Genomic DNA, 22873 nt, shown 5'->3' on the forward strand with positions numbered 1-22873 from the left:
AATGGATCATGGGGCCAGGTTACAGAAGCATAATGAGGAATATAATACCTACTCTTACTGATCAACCTTTGCACAGCTATTGAGCTTCAAGTGTCAGTTGTCAATGGTGTTTGTATTTTTCCTAAATTGACTGACTTGACCTCAAAAACTCCTACTAATTGAACTAAATAAGGAAGGCTGATGTGAAAAGGTGTCTTGGAAGTATGTTACATTTTCTTGTCAGGCTGAGACGAAAAAGCTGTTTCTGCAAACTCTCAGCAACACTAAGGTGATGACTGCCGTTCCCCAGTATTGAGCTGTTCTTTCCTGTGTTCAGGGCAACATGCTGCACTCTCAGTCCTGCCAAACAAGCAGTTCAGCTCAAGACAGAATACAACCCATGTTCTCAGCCTTGACCCAGATTCTTGAGTGATCCAGTCACAGCTCAGACCTTGGCTGGCAGAGACAGCAAGGGCTGCAGTGGGCAGGCAGGAGGCTGAGGGGGTGGCACTCTTCCATAAGTTTTTTGTATTAGTAAAGATTGTGGATCAATAGGAGCAGGTGTCTAGAGTGAAACATTAGTGCTGAGGATCTGGTGCCTATACTACACTCGTCCTGTATGGGCCATGTTTCCAGCTCTAGCCCAGCTTTGTAAACTGAAAGCACGTCTTGGCTGTGACACATTCACTGCACTCCTGAAGCAGCACCAACCCTCCAGTTTCTCCAAGGAAATCCAAACCCTGCAGCCCAAAAGTGCTTTGTGATGTCTGAAGTGCTGTGCTGGAGGGGTGTCTGGGCTGGGATATTTGCTGTAACATCTCCCCTGCTGAGCTGAACTAATGCAGGTGCACCCTGCAGTGCAGCCATTGCCCTGTCCAGCCTCAGCTGCTGCCAGCAGGGTGAACGTCCTCGCTGACTGAGAATCTCTCAAGCCCAGCTGCAACACTCCTGATCCACACTAGTGGCCTCCTGGGCACGGGTCCAGGGCCACCAGTGGCCTCTAAGACTCCCTCAGCTGCACCAGCAGCAGAACAAGGTAGACATTGATCAATTTATACTTTTCACTACTGTTTTCCTCTTCTTGATTTTATATCACACTTTCCTGAGTGCTCCTCACACCTTGCCCATCTTCCTTGGTCAAAAGTAGTCAGCTCTCCAACCAGATCTCCGAGTGAGACAGTGCTGCCTATCACAGCATCTGGCAGCAGTCATGAGGAGTGGGCCAGGAAGGCTCCACAAATGAAGCCATCCAAGGCACCTTTTTCTCTTGCCCAAACATCCTGCAGTGGGAACTCCGCTTCTCCCATCTAGGCATCAGACGGCATCAGACCCACCATAAACTGTGGGTGGAAGAAAGGAGGATACACCACTACTCTTTGTCCTCCACCTTAAGGGCTAGAGTGAAAACTCACCCCTCCCCCTGCCACTAACAGCAGGCGGGTAAATGCACCTTTGTTTGTCCTATTAGTTTTAGGCAATAACCTATTCACATAATTCTCTTCCAAGACTGGAGAAAGAGAAAGGACACAGAAAGAGAAAGGACAGATTCAGGGACTGGATTTCACAGCTGCATGTTCCATAAAAAGCCTGAAGACAGATGCATGGCATAGTTAATGAACCTTTTTTTTTTTTTTTTCCCACATAGGACACATAAATGACAACCAGATAAACTGAAATGCCTTTTATTTTTGTGAAAATGCACTGAAGAATGGAGGGATTCTCTTTTCACTGTCATATTTGGGATCCTGTGCAATTCCTGTGATACAGGTACTTGGGAGCTTCTGCAGCATTACCAAGCAAATTTACTGATGGATAACCAAAGAATGCATTTAAATTATAAGCCTGACATGAATATAGTATTTAAGTATATTTAAAATTGGAAAAGTAGCCTGAGACTTTCTTTACCTCCATTTTAGTTCATGTCTTATTGCAAGAAATAAATTCTGATGTTTAATTATTTAAAGTCCTAATGGTGTTACTTGCCATTAATTGCTGAATACAGATAATAATTTATTTTTAGATAAAAATATCTTATGTTTGTTCAGGAGTAGTAGAAAGCAATAATTAAATAAACAGAAAATATTCAAATAAAGTTAAATAAATAAATAAATAAATAAATTACATATAAAATTATGTTTATATTAGTAGAAGAATTATCTCCTATTTGTGACTAAATTCTGCCAATAATATATTGCTACTGTCTTCGTATTTTGCACTGCAAAATTAACTCGCCACTTCTGCAGTAATTCTTTACAAAAGATGCATTAAGGTCATGTCAGAATTTCTAAGTAACAAAAATATTTCACAATGGGAATGATTAAGCATTAGAAACGAAAAAAATATCCAGCTACAGGATGACTTTAAAGAGATAGTTTTGGTCATTGAATCCAGAGTGTTGAAGCCTGTTAAATATTAATAGACAAGTGCTATGAAAGGATTAGCTCGGACTGTGAGCAGGTACAGTGAGAGACAAGCCCTTCACGCCGGCTCTGAGTAGAACTGACAGTGTTTGTTACATTTCTGAGGTGAAAGCAGAGAAGTGGATGCCTATTTGATACTTGAAATGGTTAGACTTTTTGTCAGAACATAAAATAAGTGGGGATAACAGGAAATTTTCCAGTTTGTAAGCAGTGTCTCACATTTGGCAGTTTTAACACTGTAGATAAACATTATTGAATAATTATTTTTAAATACATTATAAAAAAATTACATAACAAAAAAATCTGAATACTAGTTTGTGATGGCTTTTCTACCCAAGAAATCTAAGTAGTGGGAACAAGAAGTCTGTTCTAGCATGTGGGAAGATGGTAATAGCTTATGAGTTTTCAATTAATTGTTGTCTCTTTTGATCTTTCAAGGAGTGTCAATTCAGACGGAGTTACTGAGATGCTACAGTGGTGTCTTGTTAGTATCATCCATGCTGTTACAGTTGCAAAATAATCCTGACCAGCTTCTACAAACTAAACTGTAAGCAGGGAAGCAGGGCTAGGTCTGGTACAAACTCTGTGACTGTACTTACACAGGTTACTTTGCCACAGGAATCTTCCCTGAGAGCTGTGGTGAGTGTCTGGGTGCAAGAGGCTGTGGGTCCTCCAGGCTGCTGTGTGCTGGTGGCACCCAGATTAAGTATTTCTCTCCATTTTTGGACTGCTAAAAGCTTCTTAGTTCACTTAATATGGCTCATACATTTTTTCATACATCATAGAATCACAGAACAGTTTGGGCTGGAAGGGCCCTTTAAAGGTCATCTAATCCAACCCTCCTGCCCTTGGTAAGGACACCTTCCAAAGGATCAAATTGCTCCGAGTTCCATCCAGCCTGGCCTTGAACACTTCCAGGGATGGGGCATGCACAGCTCTTCTGGGCAGCTTGTTCTAGTGCCTTGCCACCCTCACATTTAAGAATTTCTTCCTAATATCAATGTATAAGTGTGAACTCATAATCAGTGACAGGATATTGGGATTCAGAGAGCAGCAGAAATGCAAACTTCAGCAGAAATATCTGAGGAGCTGTCCTGGGTTGACTATATGATGCTTGTATCCTCAATCATCTGTTCTATTTATGCTGAATAATAAGTTTTGCACCTTTAAGACTTGTTCTGAGAGTGAAGCGGGGAGAGAAGAAGTGCAGAGTTTGTTTCCAGAAACTGCACTCACTCCTCCACATTCCTGCTCCTGGACTGTGTTGTCTGTGGATGTCTCTCTCCTTTGCTTTTAGCTAGTTTTAGCTAGCTGAGGCAAAGAAGTTCCCTGGACTGTGTTTTTTTTTCTTTTGTTTAGACCTGTTTAAACCTGCTCTAGACGGAACTCCAGAAGAGCACCGGCAGCTCGCACCTGTGGCCCAGCAGGCCGGGCCTGGGCCGTGGCATTTCCAGCGCCGGAGGGACTGAGAAGAGACTGAGTGAGCCGAGCTGCAGCCCAGGGGAGGGGATTGTCTGAGTTTGTCTCTCTTTGGAGAAGCAAGAAGTTTTATTGTTTGATACTATTTAGGTTTTATTGTTTAATAAACAATTTTTTCCACTTTTCTCCAAAGAAGTACTTTTCCTGAACTGGCTGGGGGAGAGGCCAATTGACTCTGCTTTCTAGAAGAAACCATTTTGGGGTTCTCTGAACCAGGACAGGGGTGTAACCTGTTAGAGACCACCAGGGACCAAGGCCTGCACTTGTCCTGCCCTGCTCTTCATGGGTGGCCAAGGAAGGACTGAAGATGTCACAGCATGAGAAGAACTCCAGGCGTGGCCTGGGGACAATCACCCTGCTGCAAGGCAGGTCTGTCTTTGGAGAGACTTTGCACCCACCCTGTTGAAGATATGTCCATGTATCTGTGTCAGCTGAGGGAACAGACTGCTTCTCATGAAAAGCAGTGAGCTGAGAAAGGGCTTGGTGAGGGCTGTAACACAGATTAAAAAACATAAAAAGAAATGTCAGGCTAGGGCTGGAAGGTTATATTGGTTCTGTATGTGGCAATTGTAAGGCTGCTACTAGAATAGTGTGTTGCTAAGGATGATGTTGGAGGGGGGAGATTCAAAGAAAGGACACCAAAAAGGATCCAGAATGAGGAAGAGAGGAAGAGATTCTTAGAACTGAGCTATTCAGTTTTTTGAGAAAGGGAAAGAGATCTTACAATCTTTTAGATGGATATCTACACATGAAAAAGTGCTGGTTTGGGGGTTACTTTTACAAGCATGAATTAATGGGAAAAAGGGAGAAGGAAAACTTTAATAGGGTTGCAATCTGCTATCAGCACTGTCTGAGGCTGCCCATTTGCTTTTTAGTGATACAGGAGCTACACCTACACATCTCCCCTTCCTCCCTGCAGAAAAGGCGCAGCTCCTCCAGCCTGGCTCTTCCATTCTGCAGACAGCAGGTTACCAGATTCAGTAGCTAGAAGCTGAACTCTGACAGATAAAGTCAGACTTGAAATGGGACAGAATTTCCCTGAAATAAGGTAATTAACAGCTGGAATGATTTATCAGGGGAAATGCACAGGCTCCTAAAATGAAATTGTCTTTCAAAATAGGCTGTAATCCAGTTGGAGAGAATAGCTTTATGCCCTGTTTATGCAGAAAAGCAGAGTTAAAAAATACAGGGGTTCCTTTCACCTCTACAGTCTATGAAAAATGCACCTGATGTTTATAGACACTTCAGTTCCTGATCATGCTGACTTTGCAGTAGTGCGTGCTCCCAAGCTGATTTGAGGCAGGTTGTGGTGCTGCTCTATTTGCTACTTGTCAAATTTGGCAGTTATAGGGAGGAGGGGAATGGATCACTTGCAAAAATTAAAACTGCATTTTTCTCACTTCTCTTTTCTAATACCCATCAGTGTAGCAGCTAGTGGAAAGGAAAGGAAAGGAAAGGAAAGGAAAGGAAAGGAAAGGAAAGGAAAAGGAAAAGGAAAAGGAAAAGGAAAAGGAAAAGGAAAAGGAAAAGGAAAAGGAAAAGGAAAAGGAAAAGGAAAAGGAAAAGGAAAAGGAAAAGGAAAAGGAAAAGGAAAAGGAAAAGGAAAAGGAAAAGGAAAAGGAAAAGGAAAAGGAAAAGGAAAAGGAAAAGGAAAAGGAAAAGGAAAGGAAAGGAGCAATTTCTAGTACAAAATTTCATGCCTGTTTGGTAAAATTTTCAAAATAGATGTGTGGATGTTGAGAAATTCTACAGAAGAAAGAGGTCAGTCAGATCTCAATAACTCAGCTCTGGCAGTTTGCATTTCCTTTGGTTCCATCCCTTTCCATGTGGCATGTCTGAGCAAAGCCCAGAGCACTGGTGGCTGTGCCTTGGCTGAAATGGATAAGGATGCACCCAGGAGAAATGGAACTGCCATCGTATCCTCCACTTTCTTCTCTGATCCTGATGCCTGCTGGCTACAAAATGGTGCTGTAGCACTTCTGCTTTACACATACACTGGCCAACCCTTAATGTGCATTCAGAGCAAGCTGTTTTCCTTGGTCATGCTAGCTGCAATGCAGAGTAAAAGGAAAGGCAAACAGGCACTTAAATGGGCTTTGAAGCCCTCATTGCAATGCAGTGAGAATAAAAGCTTCTTTGCTGCCAAAAGAAAAAAAAATCAGTTTGCAGCAGTATAGAGGCTCTTTCTTCACTGTATCCTCAGCTTACACTCACACTTTTACTTATGTTCCTCCACAAATTGACACCAGTTAAGATGTGGCAGCATGTGTTGTCTGACGCTATTACGTGGCTGGCCTGGGAGAGCATCCCACTCCTCCACTCTCCTAACTCATCTTGATCACCTGCCTTCCAGCATGGAGGTGGATATGACATAGAAGTGGCAAAACCCTCCTGCATCCCTCTACTCAGCTGGAGCATGAGTCCAGGTGCTGACTGGGTCAGGGGCACCAGTGGGAGCTGGCTGCAGGTTCCATTTTGCACAGGTGGGTTTTGGTCACAGTACTGCCAAAGGCTGTCTCGGCAGCTTTGCCCAGGCATTTCCATCCCTGAGCCTTTGCCTTTCTCCCCTCATCCTGCAAGCTCCTCAGGTCTGGGGGTCTTTTCCTGTGCAATGCACAGAATGACACCAAATAACAAATAAACAGTCTATAACAATCCATGTTGCTCTATTCCTCCCCTGGCTGCAAACACAGCTCCTCTACTACTTGATGTTTGTGCACCTAGTCAATCCAAGCAGGTTCCTGAGCACAGGACCACAGATGTCTACCCTAACCTGCCTCAGTTCCTGTTGTGGCTGAGCGAGCGCTCCCCAGAGCTGCTTCCAGCCACGGTCTGGCAGTGAAGGCAGCAAGGTGGCCCTGGCTAGCAGGTAGTGTGCCTTCACCCACCTCCATCTGCCAGCCAGATGGTGAACTGGCACAAACATGGGCTGTCCCACAGCAGGCAGTCCTGACTCCCAGGGAAGTTTCTGGGCATGCTTCAATTTTGAGTAGAGACACATGTCTCTACTCAATTTTTTAAAAAATGTCTGTGGTCAGCATGCCACTGAGTCCATTTAGCCCCCACACAGGCAGTGTCTGCCCGCAGACTGTGCACAGCTGCGCCCTGACAGCAGGTCCAAAAGATGTAAACTGTTTTTTAGAACCAAGCTGGACTGAGCGTGTAGCCTAAAAGGAGTGGGAAGTAAAGCAGCATCATATCCATCTTATGGTTTTCATTCCTCAGCTGTTCCAGAGACTGGAGTTGTTTCGACATAATTAGGGCTCTACGGCTCTGCCTACAGAGCTCGTGGTAGAGTCCTTGTGAAGAAACCTTGCTAGCAGTTATCCTCTATTGCTAGATTTCTGCAATCATATCCTTGGCTTTTCCTTCACTTACTGAAGAGAATGGAATAAGAAAGTGGATCTTTATACTGCACAAAATATATGAGAGCACTGGGAGTAGCATCTTAAAAACAATCGATTTTAACTTCATGGGCAATATTTGAATAAACAACTGGGCAAAAATCTGTATTTAAGTAAATATTCCCAAAGTCTATAACCTTAATACTACAGGCAGATTTTGCTTTTCGGTATTCTTATTACTCAGCTTTGTACCTTTGAGGTTGAGAAGCTAGGTGGAAAATATGAGGTAGTCCTAACTACTATTTATATAATTCTAAATTATGGAAAACATAAGCTTTCTCTTGAATAATGCTTGCACCACCTTTTTCCAAGCAGCTGCACAAAATCATTACACTTTCCAAAATTAATATGTTTGCTCGACTTTGGAAAAAAAGAATTTGCCCATATCAGCATTTTGTTTCAGCAACTTAAAAATTATTATTTCCAAATGTCAGATTCTACATGATGACTATAGCAGGCAATTTTACCTCGAAACTGTCCAGGTTTTATTGTAAAAGTCTGTAGGTCTTAGTGGAGGACTTCAGTTCATAATAAAATCCAAAAATGCAGGTTTAATTATTTTGCATTCTCAAGCTGTCAGGACAGTTGAACTAGTTTATTGGAAAAGCAAGATCAGGTTTGGGAGATGAAAATCCAACCACAAGATGGCATCTTGTTCTCACAGGAACACCCAGCAATGGGCAGGAATATTGCTGAAAACAAAATGAAGAAGTGATAGGCATTTCAGTAAAACAAAACCATTCAGACATTTGCTCATAGAGCTGCCCAGAATAGGCTTGGCATAAGAACAAAGTAAAATGTGGAGAAATGAGCATATCTTCCTCTCACCCCACACAAACTGTGGTTGTGATCTAATGTTTTTAATTGCTGCAATTGAAATAGAAAAAAAAAAGTCTGAATCCACCATGAACATAATGCAGGTACTTTGGGGCTATTAAAGGGAAGGTGGATTACTAAAACTGGTTTCAGAACCTTTTGAGTATGAATTACTCCAAAAGACAGTCTGTGGCTGATGTTCTTAAGAAGAAAATACTTTGTCATTCTCATGGATGAGACAACTCTTTCCTATAATTCTTTACTTCCAGTACATGCATAATATCTGTGGTACGTTTCCAGTTATCAGAGTGATGAGACACAATAAAAAGCTATGGGCTCAGCTGAGAATTACTTTAGTAATATTACCACAGGGAAAATGTGACTGGCTCTGGAATTGATATAGTATGAAAGCTAAATTTAAAAATACACACATTTTAGCTGACACTGCAGTTTAAAACAGAAGGCTCTAGAACATAAATGTCTTTTATTTCTTATGTATCCTATTAAGTAAAACCTTTGCAGTCTCAAAGCACTGTATTAATTAAAGACATGAGTGTGGGTCCTCTCTGGCCTCAGACATTTGTTTTTCCCAGAGTAACACTACACACCTCAGCACCAGAAGCAGTACCCCAGGGACCCCAGTGCCTTGGGGAATGTGCCTTCAAGAGCAGAGGGAGAGAAAAGGCAGCAAGGTTCCCTCCAGACTGCCCTCTGCTTTATGGCAGCAGCAGCACATTCACCACCATCTGGTTTCAGCTAGGGTTTAAACAGGAGTTATGTGATGAGGGGCATGGTAGGGAAGAAGCAGTTGCCTGCTTAGCCAGAAGCTACCCGAAATCTCCCTCTTGGTCTAGGTCATGCCTCTGTGTGCTGGTGGTGGATGACGTTACAGGCAGCCCCAAGAGCAGGGGAGTGGGGCCAAGTGGACAGAAAGCAGATGAGCTGAAAGGTGGAGTGGCCTGTGATATCCCCAAAACCAGCAGCCTATTTGACCGAGAGATTGCCTTGTAAATCATGGTCCTTCCAAAGGCTGTTCTTCTCAGGGTCCACATATACGAGACCTTGCTCAGGCACGCTGCCCTACTTGCTGCTGCTGTTCTGCTTGCTCTGAAGTGAACTATCTTGTAAATGCCCTGTATATCATAATCTAAGACAATACTGCATATGGCTGAAACTGCAGTGAGAGTTTCAAGACTCAGGCTGCTGTCATCTGTATTGGATTGACAGCACCTCTGCACAAAATTTTACATGGGCCCTCTAATGACCACGAGAGGTCACGAGCCCCCTGCAATGGCTCATCAGGCAGACAGCACCATGCTCCCCAGGAAAATACTGATGCTTCAGCTCATCTGCTCAACCGTGAATATTGACTGCTGAAGTACCTTTGTCCTACTGAAGGCTTTCACTAATGCATTGGACAAGTATCCTGCTGCAATTACCATCTGAAATCTAAGAAACAAAAGTACAGATCTCTTCAGCTGTGGCTTGGAGAAATGTCTTATCAAAGTTCTCCCAAACTCTGCCTCTTTTGTATCTGTGTAAGAGACAAAACATTAAGTGAATGATTGTGTATTATTCCCATGTTTATTAAAGGGAGGAAACACTTTCCAAAGCTTTGCCTGTTATTGAATAGAAAGAACCATGCAATAGAAAAAAAAAAAAACACAAAAAAATAAAAAAACAAAAAACAAAAAAACAAACAAAGAAACAAAACAAAACCAATTATGACAAGAGTTCAGGGAATATCAGGGAAAATATATTTGTAATTGTCCTTTTTTTCCTCACATTGAATTCTGTCTCACTTTTATCCAGCTTGTTTAAAAATGGATCTGTTCTGTTTGCAGTGGGAAAACAATAGCATAGACAATTTACTCAGAACAATCACTTATTTGAGATCTGTTATAGTCAGAGAGCTCCAACAAAACCTGTGTCATCACGGAAGTTCATGAATGCTATTACACATCTGCACACACAGAATGTGACATTCCGGACACTCCACTGCCATCTGAATAGATGAAAAAATACTTTAGGACACACTTTAGAGCTGAGAGCATCTTGCAAGAGCTTCCACAATTTAAAACATTGAATTGAAGGGTTTTTTAAAAATTAATTATGAAAATTGTATTCAGAATTATTAATATTTTTGTTTCTAGTACTGTGGCTTTATTTCAGCTTTCTCATCAGCATTGCTTTCACCCAAGAGAGCTATATTCCATCTTGTGCTCCATCAAAGCCCTGACACTTGGAGAAAAGCCCACACTGAATGCCACTATGCTGGCAGAGCTCCCCAGAACTGAATCTTGCTAAGATAGACATGACTGCTTTGTCTACGTACCATGAGTCTGAGTGTCCCAAGTCCGAGAGGAAGCAAAAAATGAGTCAGGTTTGAGATCTTTGCACATGGTCTTGCCAGCAGCTGCTCCGTTTACTAACACTTGAGAGCTGGGACTTCACAATAAAACTGTTTAGCCCTGAAGACTACCCCTGCTTCCACCTCTGTTACCAAACCTGTAAGCACAGTGGAGTTCTGGTGCCTGAACCAGAGCAAGCACCAATGATGAACTGGTGTCTCCCCTCCACTCTGGTTCCCATGGACAGAATGTTTTAATGAGAACTGCAATGTATCTTCAGGTAAATACAGGTGCAACTTCAGCTTAAATAGCTTACATGGAATGTTTTCCCAGAGGTTCAATAATGTGAGCCCATGTTCTAAAAGACATGTCACATACATAGAAAAATACGTGCAGGGTTTTCAGATTGCAAAATGAGTGGATCTTCGCTAAGGTTATCCAGATAATTCAAAGAGATAGATTAAATAACAAATGCAACATGTACTTCCCTGACTTAGTATGTCTTCAAGTTTAAACTGGATCATCAAAGATATTCACACAAGTCCCATAACTCCCTTTCTGACTATTATGCTTCTTTTGCCATTGAACATCAGCCTTCCTGACATGGTGAGTTCTGAGGTTAAAAAATCTTCTGGATAATCATAACTCCTGCCAAAAGAACCCTCTTGACTCTCTCTTTATCCCCAAACTCCTCATGTGGCTCCACATGCTGCAATCTTCTGCGACAAGCACACAACCAACACTATACACAATGAGAACTCCCAGGGCCAACGCAGTCATGACATCCAGATTCTACCTTGAGTCAGAGTTAGGTCTGATTTGGCAGTTGTCAGACAGGAGGGAAGGGAAGTTCTGGGAAGAGAAGGGAAGTTCTGGGAAGGGAAGGGAAGGGAAGGGAAGGGAAGGAAGGGAAGGGAAGGGAAGGGAAGGGAAGGGAAGGGAAGGGATGCACAGTATAACCTTGGCAATTCTGCCTTTGTAACTCCACATTTCATATTGGTATCACATCAGTAGTTACAGATTATAGTGAAAATCTCAGAAGCCACAGACCAGAAGACCACTTTTTCTGCCCATGGCAGTAGCCTTTCAACATACACTTATTTCATGGGCTTCAGCTTCTCACCTAAAATGTCACCTTCCAGATACATTTTCTGTTATAGATGTTTTATCCAGACACTTCTTCCTAGAGAGATTGTATTTCCCCCTCCTTATGCATCAATTCATTTATGGTAGAAGACTTGCAAAGTTTTAATATTTGTTCTGTTTTTACATGGTCCATAAGCACATTATTGTGATAAAGAATAAGTGTTTGAGTTCCAAATGAGTACAGCCTGGGGCGAGATCATAGACACAGATGCATCTCAGAAATATACCAGAGACTGGCAACATTTACTGTGTGGTGAGCAAAAAAAAATTCTACTTACAGTAGATCCTTCCTAACTTGGCTGCAAAATTTATTAGAAGAATGGGATTTAGGAGATGGTACAAATGCTATTGTTATGATCAAAGAACATCTTTAAGCCTTAAGGTGCTTGAGGATTGCTCTGGTTCCACGAGTAGATCTAATCAATTAGTAAAATCAGTAACATTTCCTCAAAAGGATGTAAGGAACCCTTACCAAATAACAAATGCAAATTGGTGGCATCAGACTGTACTACAGATCAATTGGCCTATAATCTTCTCTTTTCCCTATGGAACAGGGAAAGGGAGCACCACACTGCCAATAACAGAAATATTAATCCAATGCTGAGACTGCTTTGCCATGTCCACAACATACAGTTAAGGAGATAAAATGATGTCAGAATACCACTTTAGATGGAAAATAAGAGAACTTCTCTCTGTTTCACTTCCAGCTGCCACTCCTATGACTTCATTTCAGTGTTGAGAATGCAGTTTTCAATCCAAGGTGCAGGTGCTGCACCAAAGTGTCCTGTATGATGCCCAAGGGATGGAAGCATGGACAGCTAACCCTGTGCAGACTTCTGCACTCACAAAACCAGCATGGATCCACTGAACACCACTGGATACAAAAAGAAGGAGATCATGAAGCTCATTGCTCTCATATCTGAAAGGAAAGTATGAAGACATTTCATTGAAACCCTGATTTAGCCTGTAAGCATCCAGACTGTATTTGCAGAATGCCTAACACACTAGGTTTTGGAAGATCTAGGGACCAGAAAATAACACCATTTTTTCCCTAGGTAGGATTTAAATAAGCATTATAGAACTAATTTATTTATTTATTTACTCAGCAATAATGTGCTGGGTATCTTCCTTGACTAAATTAAAATGACCTAATAAAAACATCCAAATGTTTCAGATGACTCTGTGGGCCTTAAAAGAGGATTATCATGTGACCATATTATTTAAGCATTTTTCAGGCACAATTAAGAAAACAGTGATTGGAAAAGTATCCCAGTTGGGACAGATAACATTTATATAGTGTGTGGGCTGATGGGAGATTTAAAAGTGCTGTTTGTTACGCTACAGACAGTTATGAAACAAATGATCTGGCTCTAACATAAACTGTTAAACTGAAAACATGCCAGAGGGAGACAGCTGCCAGTACATTAAAAAGTCATTTTCTCAGACAACAAAGACTTAAACCAATCATTTTATAAACATATTTATTTGCCCAACCAGATTTTGGTAATTCTAATGGTTTTCCTTCTGCATGGAGAAATAAAGTAAGCTTTTGCTCATATGATTTGTCAGGAATTTCTGATTTGGAAGAACAGATGGTGCTAAAAAACTGAACAAGGATAACAGAATTATCAGGCTTTCAACTACAAAATCCATTCTTTCCACACATTTTTAAAATTGAAGCAATGCATATCACAAACCTCTGACCACAGCAAATCCAGATTGCATTTACATGACAACCATTTCCAGTGTTGAAGATCAAAGTTTGGAGTAATTTTCTCCAGATTTCTGACAAAGATTTTGTATTATAACTTAAAGACATGGCCAAACTTGCCATTGGTGCAAATTTGGACATCCCTATTAAATTGCTGAATGCAGGGATTTACACAGCATAAGGACTGAAAACCTCACTTTCTAAACAATCTATGCCATATTTCATGCTGACCCAGGTGACTCCTTGGACAAGTCTTAGGGAAGTTGGGCATCAAGACAAAGGTCAGAGCACTGTCTTTTCCCCCCCAAAAATGTTGTACTTTCATAGCATCACCCAAACAATTCTACAGCACACCACTGAGAGTAGCAGGTGGCAGCCATGCACAGACACAATCTGTTAAAGCAGTAATAATGATCACCACTCGGCATTCCTCTCTCTCCAGAAGTGGCAACACTAATGAAAATGTAATCTGATCTATTTTAAATATGTCATTACCAGGAATTTCTAGGACAAGTCTAACAGCACTGGCTGCATCAACCGGCAGCAAGTCCCACAGCTTCTGCTTCTTAAGAGATGGCAAGGCACTGGCTCCACTCTGCAGCAAAGGGAGAAAAGGGCAACCACATTAAGTCTGCCTGCCTGGTGTCTGGTGAATCTGCCTTTTTCTGATATGGACCCTGCATGCCTGGCTCTGCCTGATTTTGGAAGCATCTGCCCTGTGTGCATGGGAGAATGTCTGTGGAATGTCCAGGAATCAAGAGTGTCCTAAACCCCAAAATTCACCCTGAACCTCAAAGCTCACCCTGGGCCCCAGTCAGGCACAGCCCCTTAGCACAGTGGCATCCCTGGCATCCCTCCCCTGGCCAGGTGCTGCTCATCCCAGCTGGGCAGGATGATTCAGCACTCAGTAGAAGGTAAGCAGAGATGCTGCCAAAGTTTCCAAAGCGTTGATGTCTACACTGGAGAGTTATTCAGGGATCCCAGCCAGTTTCCAGCCTGCACACATCCATCATCCCCTCCTGAGTCTGGCAATTTCAGTCTGGAGCTGCTTTAAAACCCAAAACTAACGAATGTAATGCTTGTCTGGTTCTAGGACTGGGTGGATCTACAGTGAGGGTTCAGACAAGCCGGTGTCAGTAGTCCTGCATCCCTGACCCACAGCCCTGTCATTCCCAGGCACGCCAGGGCTCCCTTGTGTGGCACAACGGCAAGTCCTGGCACACAGAGAGCTACTGGCTAATGCTCCAGTACACACGAATGGGTACAGCAATAACGAGTCAATGGGAGCATCAGTCACGCTGTGACATGCAAATGTTCCCACGTTGGCCTAATGTGTAAGCTCAGAGCTCCTCAGCTCTGAGGGGGGACCTCAGCAAAGTGTACAGTGGGCAAGCATCAGATCTAAGCATGCACACCTTGGTCTTAAATGAAACTTGTTGTAGAATGTGCCAATTCACTCAGAAAGGATCTTTTAAAACACATCACTCCTCATTTAGGAGATTTTCTCATAAAAATTGTTTTGAGCACACATATAAATGAAAGATAGAAAAGGAATAAAAACCCTTTTATTCTCAGCATTTTAGTAATTTCAACCTAATCAATTAAATCAGCATAAACTATAACCATTTCCAGTTCAGACTCCACCTGGTTTGCATGATGTTGTACATTGTCACTGTAGATAGAATTTTCCCAGGAAGGAACTCATTTCCCAGGAAATGAGTGCAAATGTACAGTCAATAACACTTTCTCAGACACCGATGTGAGCACACGCTTTGAGCTCTTGCTGACCATGGGTTTCTGACACCAGGCAGCCCCTGAGGCCAAGTCAGACAGTGAAACGATGGTGGTACACTCTAATCTGAGCCATCTGCAGTGACATTCTCCCTAACCAGAAACTACCCTTTTCCTTACTACCTTCTAGAAAAGAAACAGGAAAGTCAGCTTCACAATAAATGTTTACAAAGCAAGCAGTCTTGTTTCCATTTTTAAATCACTGTTTACTCATACTGCCCATCCTTTTTATGGTGATAAAATTGATGCTTTCTTCTACCTACATTGGCATCACAAGTAGTTTCGTCCAGCTGCCTATGAAGAGATAATCTTTATTCCTGAATTTGTGAACAAATTAGTTATCTAAGAGAGAGCAGCCTAGCTTTCTGTTTCATTAGGAAGTATACAAACTGTATATTCTATATGACAATTCTAAACTCAATATTCTTAGGTGTGAGGCCTTCTTTGGGGGAAATTAAATTGAGACCCTAATTTCTATCTCTTTTCTTCAGACAGTATTTTTTAACCCATACACACATACCCAACCACAGACACCCATTGGAGTAGCCACCTTCACCTGTCAGCCACCACCTCATCCAAACCACCTCAGCTGTTGCATGAAAATGAGGGTAATGTGGGGGAAGAGCAGACTAGCTTAGTTCATCTGCTAAATGTGCTCTCTTAAAAAGAAAGTGGTAAGGTAAATGATACCTAACTAGCACCTAAGGTAGTGTCTGCATCTGTAGTCCCTACAAGCTGTAATAACCCAGGTAACACTGTGTACATAGGAGAGTGAGAAATCTTCTGAAAACTGCTGTGCACAGAAGTATCCCTCAAAGCAGGCAGCTGTGAGGGGGAAACCACTGATTGCTAGCTTTGGACAACCAGGCTGCTTTCCTGGTTTTGCACTATTTCCTTTTTCAGCTACTTAGCTGTGATGAATTGCAATGGGAACCATTCTGGGTAACACAAGTGAGAGTGGGCTGAAGCAGGCGAGCTGCTACATAAATTGGGCTGTTTGTTACAGCTTTTAAGTTGCTTAAACAGCCTCACTGATGAAATGTTGCTAACCATCTGCTACAAACATTTGCAAATAAATATAAACCAACCTAAATATTTCCTGGCTTGTTGCTCAGTTTCAGGCATGGGTCTCTTGTCTGAGGAACCTTTTAAAATTTACCGATAGTTTATGCACAGGCCTAATTTTTTTCAGACTATTTAGCTACCTGGGGGTGATTTTACTACACTGTTTTTGGTACCTCTCTATGCAAATTACTCATGACTGAATAGAGAGGGAAGATGCTTAATTTTGAAGACAATGATAATGATGATTATTATTGATATTATTTAGCAGTGTCAAAGCAAACTCTTTTGAATTCGTCATGGAAGACTGGTTAGAGAGTAGTTTTAAGCTTTCTTTACATCAAATTTTTCTGCAAATCTGAGCAAGTGCGATCTTACAAAAGGAAGAAATTTTAAAGCATTTAGGAGCCTCATCCACAGCTCAGCTGTGTTTGGCTCTATAGAAATAAGGGATGGGATTTTGAAAGTCTGAATCTTTAGTTTCAGCCTTACATCAGGGCTGACTGTGTAATACACAACACTCTTCATTTCAATGCATAGTATTCAATACTTCTTCTCTGGCTTGTGATTCCATAATATCTCTTTTGTTTCCCTAACAGATGCTAAATGGGAAAATATTATTATGAAAACTGTACTAGAAATCAGCTATTGGATACTTCTTCATCTACCACAAAAAGTGTTACTTGTTGACTCTCACTATGATTTTACACCAGACTGCTCCAAGGAAACAAATGCTGTTCATTCTCAGATCCACTTTCCTTTCTGACACCTTTGTGTCTGCAACAAAAAATGCCTCCAAGCTAAGATTGCTCTAAGCAAAACCCACAATTTGGGGAGAGTGTTTAAAATATTATTGAAGAAATGAAAGGACTTCTTGAAAGCTAGATTTTTCTGTTAAAGTATTACTTTCTGGCAAGGAGTACTTAAGGTTTACAACATGATTTTACAACTCCTCCAGCACACCAAGGACCGTGCTCGTTTTAGACATCTTTTCTCTTTTATTGATGATCTACATTGAGTTATGTCTTATGTGAACAAGACTTCTAAATCGACTGGCCAGATGTAATGTAGTAGAAATATCTTTCAATTTTTTTTAAAAGAAGTTCAATTATTCCTTTTCTGCTAGAGAACTAGATCAAATATGAGCATAGCTGTATTATTTTGCACAAAACAGTGATCTTTTTATTTCTTTTCTTGCTTCCACATGATTGCAATGCTTCTGAAAGCTGTCAGGATGCATTAAAATAATTCATGAATTTGTAATAAGGGTCTTGGGTTCTACATGGCAAGTATTTTGCAGTAGAAAGGATACATTGCCAAAGGATTCATCCTTGTTAATAGCATGCTCTCTACTTGTGAAACATTGGCCTTTCAGACTTGAGCAAATAATTGAATGTCCTTTTGGCTCTGTTTCACTAATGACCCTCTGGAACAGCACAGAATCCTAAAGTCAGAGAGTAAATGGGGTCGCTTCTTACTGGGACAGTCTTCTTCTATTTGATATCCTGCTGTATTAAATAAATCCTGATTAAATAAAAAATGGGGCTTGCACTTGAACAAAATGCTCAGGGAGGTAGGAGAAGCTACTTGTTTCTTTTACAGTGACTTGAAGAAAATATTAAGATTGGCATTAATGGAGTGAGAGTAGAAGTGTCTGTGTGTGTGTGTGTGTGTGTGTGTGTGTGTGAAAGTACCAGAAGAAGCAGTTGGATGTATTAAAAAGTTATGTGGACAGAGAACAAACTGACATAAAGATAAGGTATCAAACAAGACAAAGAACAAGTCCAGGGCAAAATAATACGCACAGGCAACACACATTCATGAAATTAATTGATTTGTGAAAAGTGAAACAAAATAGTGAGTCAAAGTATCCAAACACCACTCCCTCCCAGAGAATATAAAAAGCAAATTCAAAATCAGGTTACTTGCAACCAAGAAACCCAGAGGCACAATGAGGAATAACAGACAGCATCCTTATTCTCTGTGTGATCACATACATGATCTTAGCCAGAGCAATTAAACACACACATTTTGGTATTTCCCAGTATGTGGGTGTGAAAACATAAAAGGAAACAGTCAACAGTTTAAAGAGATTTTGTTTATAAATTCACATTCCCATTCCATGAGACACCATACTGAGCTTTATCACACATTCCCTACGCACTCTAGTTCTTCAAAATCTGTCAAAACCTTGAGTTCCCAGGTAAATGATCCCCTGGCAGAGATGTTTGCTGTCATTGCTGTTCTGCAGCTTTGTGGAAGAGTGAGGGTTGCACTGTAAAGATTGGCTTCACAAAGCTATGGCAATAGAGGTGGTCTAGGCAGCTTGAACGAGAATTCACATGGATAAAATTGTCGCAAGTGGACAGCCAGCACAAAATCTACATATCATTTAAATTCTTCTCGAGCCTTTAAAACTAGACAGTAAATGGATTACAGGCCTTGACTGTCCCAGTTTCATCATCTTAAACCACTTCAAGTAAAGAATAGCAGTAAATGAAGACCTTACAGATTGTGTGATCCCTTTATGGAAGTGGCAGAACATGCAGTATATTTTCTTTAAAACAAAAGAAGAAGTTATAGTGAGTCTTCCAGAATTATTTGAAATGAAAGCTTAGTGTAATACTGTAGAAGCAGTGTGGAAGTTTGGGAGATTTATGAGTTTGTAACATGAAACACTCTGGTTTCAGGTTGCCACCTAAGAGTCAGAGCAGTTTCCAAGTTTTCATGAAAAGTTTCTATGTGCGGAAAATTAAGACACTTGCTGTGGAAGTCCGTTTCTCCTGGCTACACAAAGCAATGTGCCAATCCAGCAGAGGTTGGAAACTGGATTATCTCCTTGGTGCAAAGGGCAGTACCTCCTAAGGTATGTTAGATCTGTTTTCATACAGAGATCAAGAGGCCTTCCAGGATTGCCAGGTGTCTCAAAGCAAGGACAGAAGTGAACATAGATACCTAAATGAGGACTTCAGTGGATTAAGGATGACCTAACTGTGTACCAGAAAACCTGTTGCAGTGTCTTCCTCTGAATGTGTCTGACTTCCCAGGTGTCCTATCCAAAGTCATGCCCCAGTATAGTAAAAAAAAAATCTTCATCCTGGGAAATATTGAGTAGTTCTGCACAAGCCTGTCCAGATACTCCTTCATATAATGGGGTGGATACAGCAAGCACATTAACGTGCAGCATCAGCCACTTCAGAAACCACAGTGGCAGCAACTGCTTTCTTAGGATTGCCAAAGCATGAGCAAGATATACGTGAGGTGCGCTATTGAACAACTCTTTAAAGTATTGATGCAGTCTCAGAAATCCCAGCCTCCTCTCCTTTCCTCTCTCCATTCCTCCCAGACACTTCTTTGTGAGGCTAAAAATTCAGGTTTCCTCACACATTTCCTTCAGTAACTGTTCAGTTCTTTGCTGCACTATGGCAGAGTTTGTAGCAGTGGAGCAGGAAGAAGCATTAGCAGTCATAACAACCTCTTCATAAATGTCTGCAGTGCAGTTATTTTCTTCACTTCTGGGGCCTCTGAGCACTACTCCAATATAAACATGGAGAAGCAGAAGATAAGAATATGACCTAAGTAAGAGAGAAATCTGCTGCTCACTAACCTAACACAGTCAGTGCTGCCAGCTGGTTTGTAGGTGTCCTATTCAAATGGCTCCCGTATCTTGCACCAGGCTGAGGCTAATAAATACAGCAGCTAAGAGGAAGCCCTCACTGACTGGCATCTACCATATTCCCTTTCCTCATTTCTACATATCCTGATACTTTCAAAAGCAAGTTTTTATTTTCCAAAGCAAAGGACACATGTAAGGCATGGTTTAGACTGTAATTCTCATAACCAGGCTGCACACTTCAACCTCAGACTATTCCTTCAGCTCTGAAAATTCAGCTTCAGGGATAAACCTCCATGATGATAGTTTTGGAGCTGTGCCTATCACATATGTGACCTGGTATCTGTGTTCTTGAGAGCCATATGTGTTTGTGGAAAACCAACTGTGTTTAAAAGAAGACAGGCAAACCAGTAACCCCTACAAAGAAAAGACAGAGGAGTAAGAACAAATCTGATGATTTAATAGCACCTAGCAATCAGGCTACTAGAAAAAAAAAAAAAAAAAGGAGTAGAGCAATGAAAACTGTCCTTTGTGGTCTCATTTATACTTCCATTGGTTCCACTGGGATTAGTGTTCTGCATGAATCTGATAGCTTGGCCAATGCTCAGACAGCACATCAGGGAAGGGAATTGCATATAGTAACGTAACATCCTGTTTGGAGGCTTAAGAGGCAAAAATCCATCAGTAATCACTTCCAAGGGTAGTAACTCAGTTCTTATTGCCTTCATAATGACTCCACAGTTATTCAGTCGATGAAAATGTAGCCTGATATTGAGCATCAAGAAGATAAATTAACAGTAAAGTGAGTCTTACTCACACATCCATGCCCTACTTCATCAGAGGACTGCAAAAACAGCATGTACTCTTAAAGTATGTTGCCCTCCTCTGTAAGGTGCTGAGATGTCTGAAAAGGAGGCAGGAGCAAACCCTTTCTTTACTAAATACTGTGTGAAGGGGAAAAAAAAAAACTGTTAAAATTTAGTAAGCAAATTTTCCATTTGAATTAATGAATAGTTCATGTTATAAAGTTCATGTTACCCATCCCTTTGGCTGAGAGTGAAAACACAACGAAATTATTTTATGAGCTTCAGATTTGGCAGTAACAACATGCATGAAGTGCCAAATGCCAGGAGGTTATGGCATTAATTTTTAAATTTTTGTATAAGACCCACTATTAAAGACAAAATAACTATAGTCTAATTGATTAAAAGCAAACAAACAAACCCACCAAAATAGACATAAACCATGCCAGTCAAACCCAAGCAAATTTAATCTTGTTTGATGTAAGCTTCCTTCCTGTGTCTCTTCCCAGTTCCAGGCAGTTCTCTTCCGTGTCTCAAGTCATGCTGGAAATAACTTACAAAGCAAACTCTTGGCTGAGGACCCCAAATGTCTTATGGTCAATGAACATATCCCCCAAAGACTTGCCTTACATCTAAAATGGAATACAAAGGATTCTCCAACTATACAAAGGATTCTACAACTATAGCAGCTAAAAAAATCCATCCAAAATAAATCAGGGGATTATTATCAAGCTGGATATAAGACAATGAACAAAAGCTAATGAACAGAAGACTCACTGTGTCATGCTAAAATTAGACTGCATTGATATTTGCACTGTCACGGGTTTGTGGACTACTCAAAGACATATTATTTTTGTAAGCATCATATATATCTTTATCAATTTGATAATTAGAGCTAGTTCAGTACATTGCTAGCTCAATGGATAAGTGACAGGATAATTTCATAGAGGAAAAAATGATGGAGTCAGTATTAAGAGGGACATTTAGTGCAAATTGTAGCACTGAAAAAAAATGCGAACAGCAAGTCTTCTGAAGTTCCTGAAAGAAACAGCATTACCTCTGTCACTGTGTCCCAACACAGGTGCTGAAGCCAACTCCCTCAGGCACCTGTACAGCCAAAACCAGCCTCACTGGCAATAGGAAATGCAGGAAAGTGCCAGCACAGGAAAAGAGTTGGGAACACAGAGGTGGGGATGGAAGGAGAGGGTGGGAGAAGTTGGTGTTTAGATAATCTGAAACTGACATGGAATCACACTTGAAACTGCCTAAAATAAGCAGGGTCATTTTGAGAGAAATGAGGTAAGGAATGATCATATGAGTGGCAATCCCAGCAGGCTTGAGAACATTGCATCCTCTGTCTGAAGTAGGGTTGAGGAGGCAGGACAGGCTGTGGAAGACAGAAAGCTTCTGTGAAATTGTACCTCACTACAGTTTCCACCAGTGCTTCCACTGGTGCATGTAGCACAGGTCTCACATGCCTTATCACAGCACCTGAAACTGCATATAGCAGTGAATCTGCCCAGGAGATGTAATGAAGAAACTCCAGGTTACAGTCTGAAGAAATCCAGCCAAGTAAAAGAGAGAAGGGAGAAAAGTAGTGGAACAATTGCCCTTGTATTACTGTATGAAATTATACACTGTGAATGAGCAGCAAAATCTGGCAAAAAAAAAAAAAAAAATACAAGACTGAAAAATGAAAAGAAAATCTGAAGCTGAAGCTTCAAGACATTATGCCACCAAAACACAGGCATTTCTTGAACCATCTAAATAGTTTGATTTCAATCAACTATGTGTTTGCAAAATGTGTGGTTTGATCCATATTATGCAGAAATATTTCACTGAGTTGAGAAGTGACAAATCATAACACAGGTCTGGTGTAACTCTTTCGGAAATTCATTTTGAATTTCATCCCATTACCATAACAATGCTAATAAACTGGGAGTTGCACAGATGAAGAGAAATAAAAGTTGGTTGGTGGCTTAAATTATGATTTAGAAGTCTCAAAGCCCCTGAAGTGCACATGCACTCAGAGAATCACCAAATACATGATGCTGAATTCAAAGATGAGCGAAGTGCTGATTAGGAAAGAGATTGTTTATGAAAGTTTTCTGAAAAACAGGGTATTTTAGACCATGGAATAACCTCACAGGAAAGAAGCAGAACTGCAAAGCCTGGCAACTGCTGAGGACAAAGTGACAGCCTGGTGTAAGAGCAGACTCTCTGAGGTAACAGATCCACGCACAACTGTTCCTGTGCTTGATGAAAGGCAGGTTAACATGAGAACGGGACAGCTGCTCA

This window comes from Vidua chalybeata, chromosome 2, assembly GCF_026979565.1.
Source record: "Vidua chalybeata isolate OUT-0048 chromosome 2, bVidCha1 merged haplotype, whole genome shotgun sequence".
Taxonomy (NCBI): domain Eukaryota; kingdom Metazoa; phylum Chordata; class Aves; order Passeriformes; family Viduidae; genus Vidua; species Vidua chalybeata.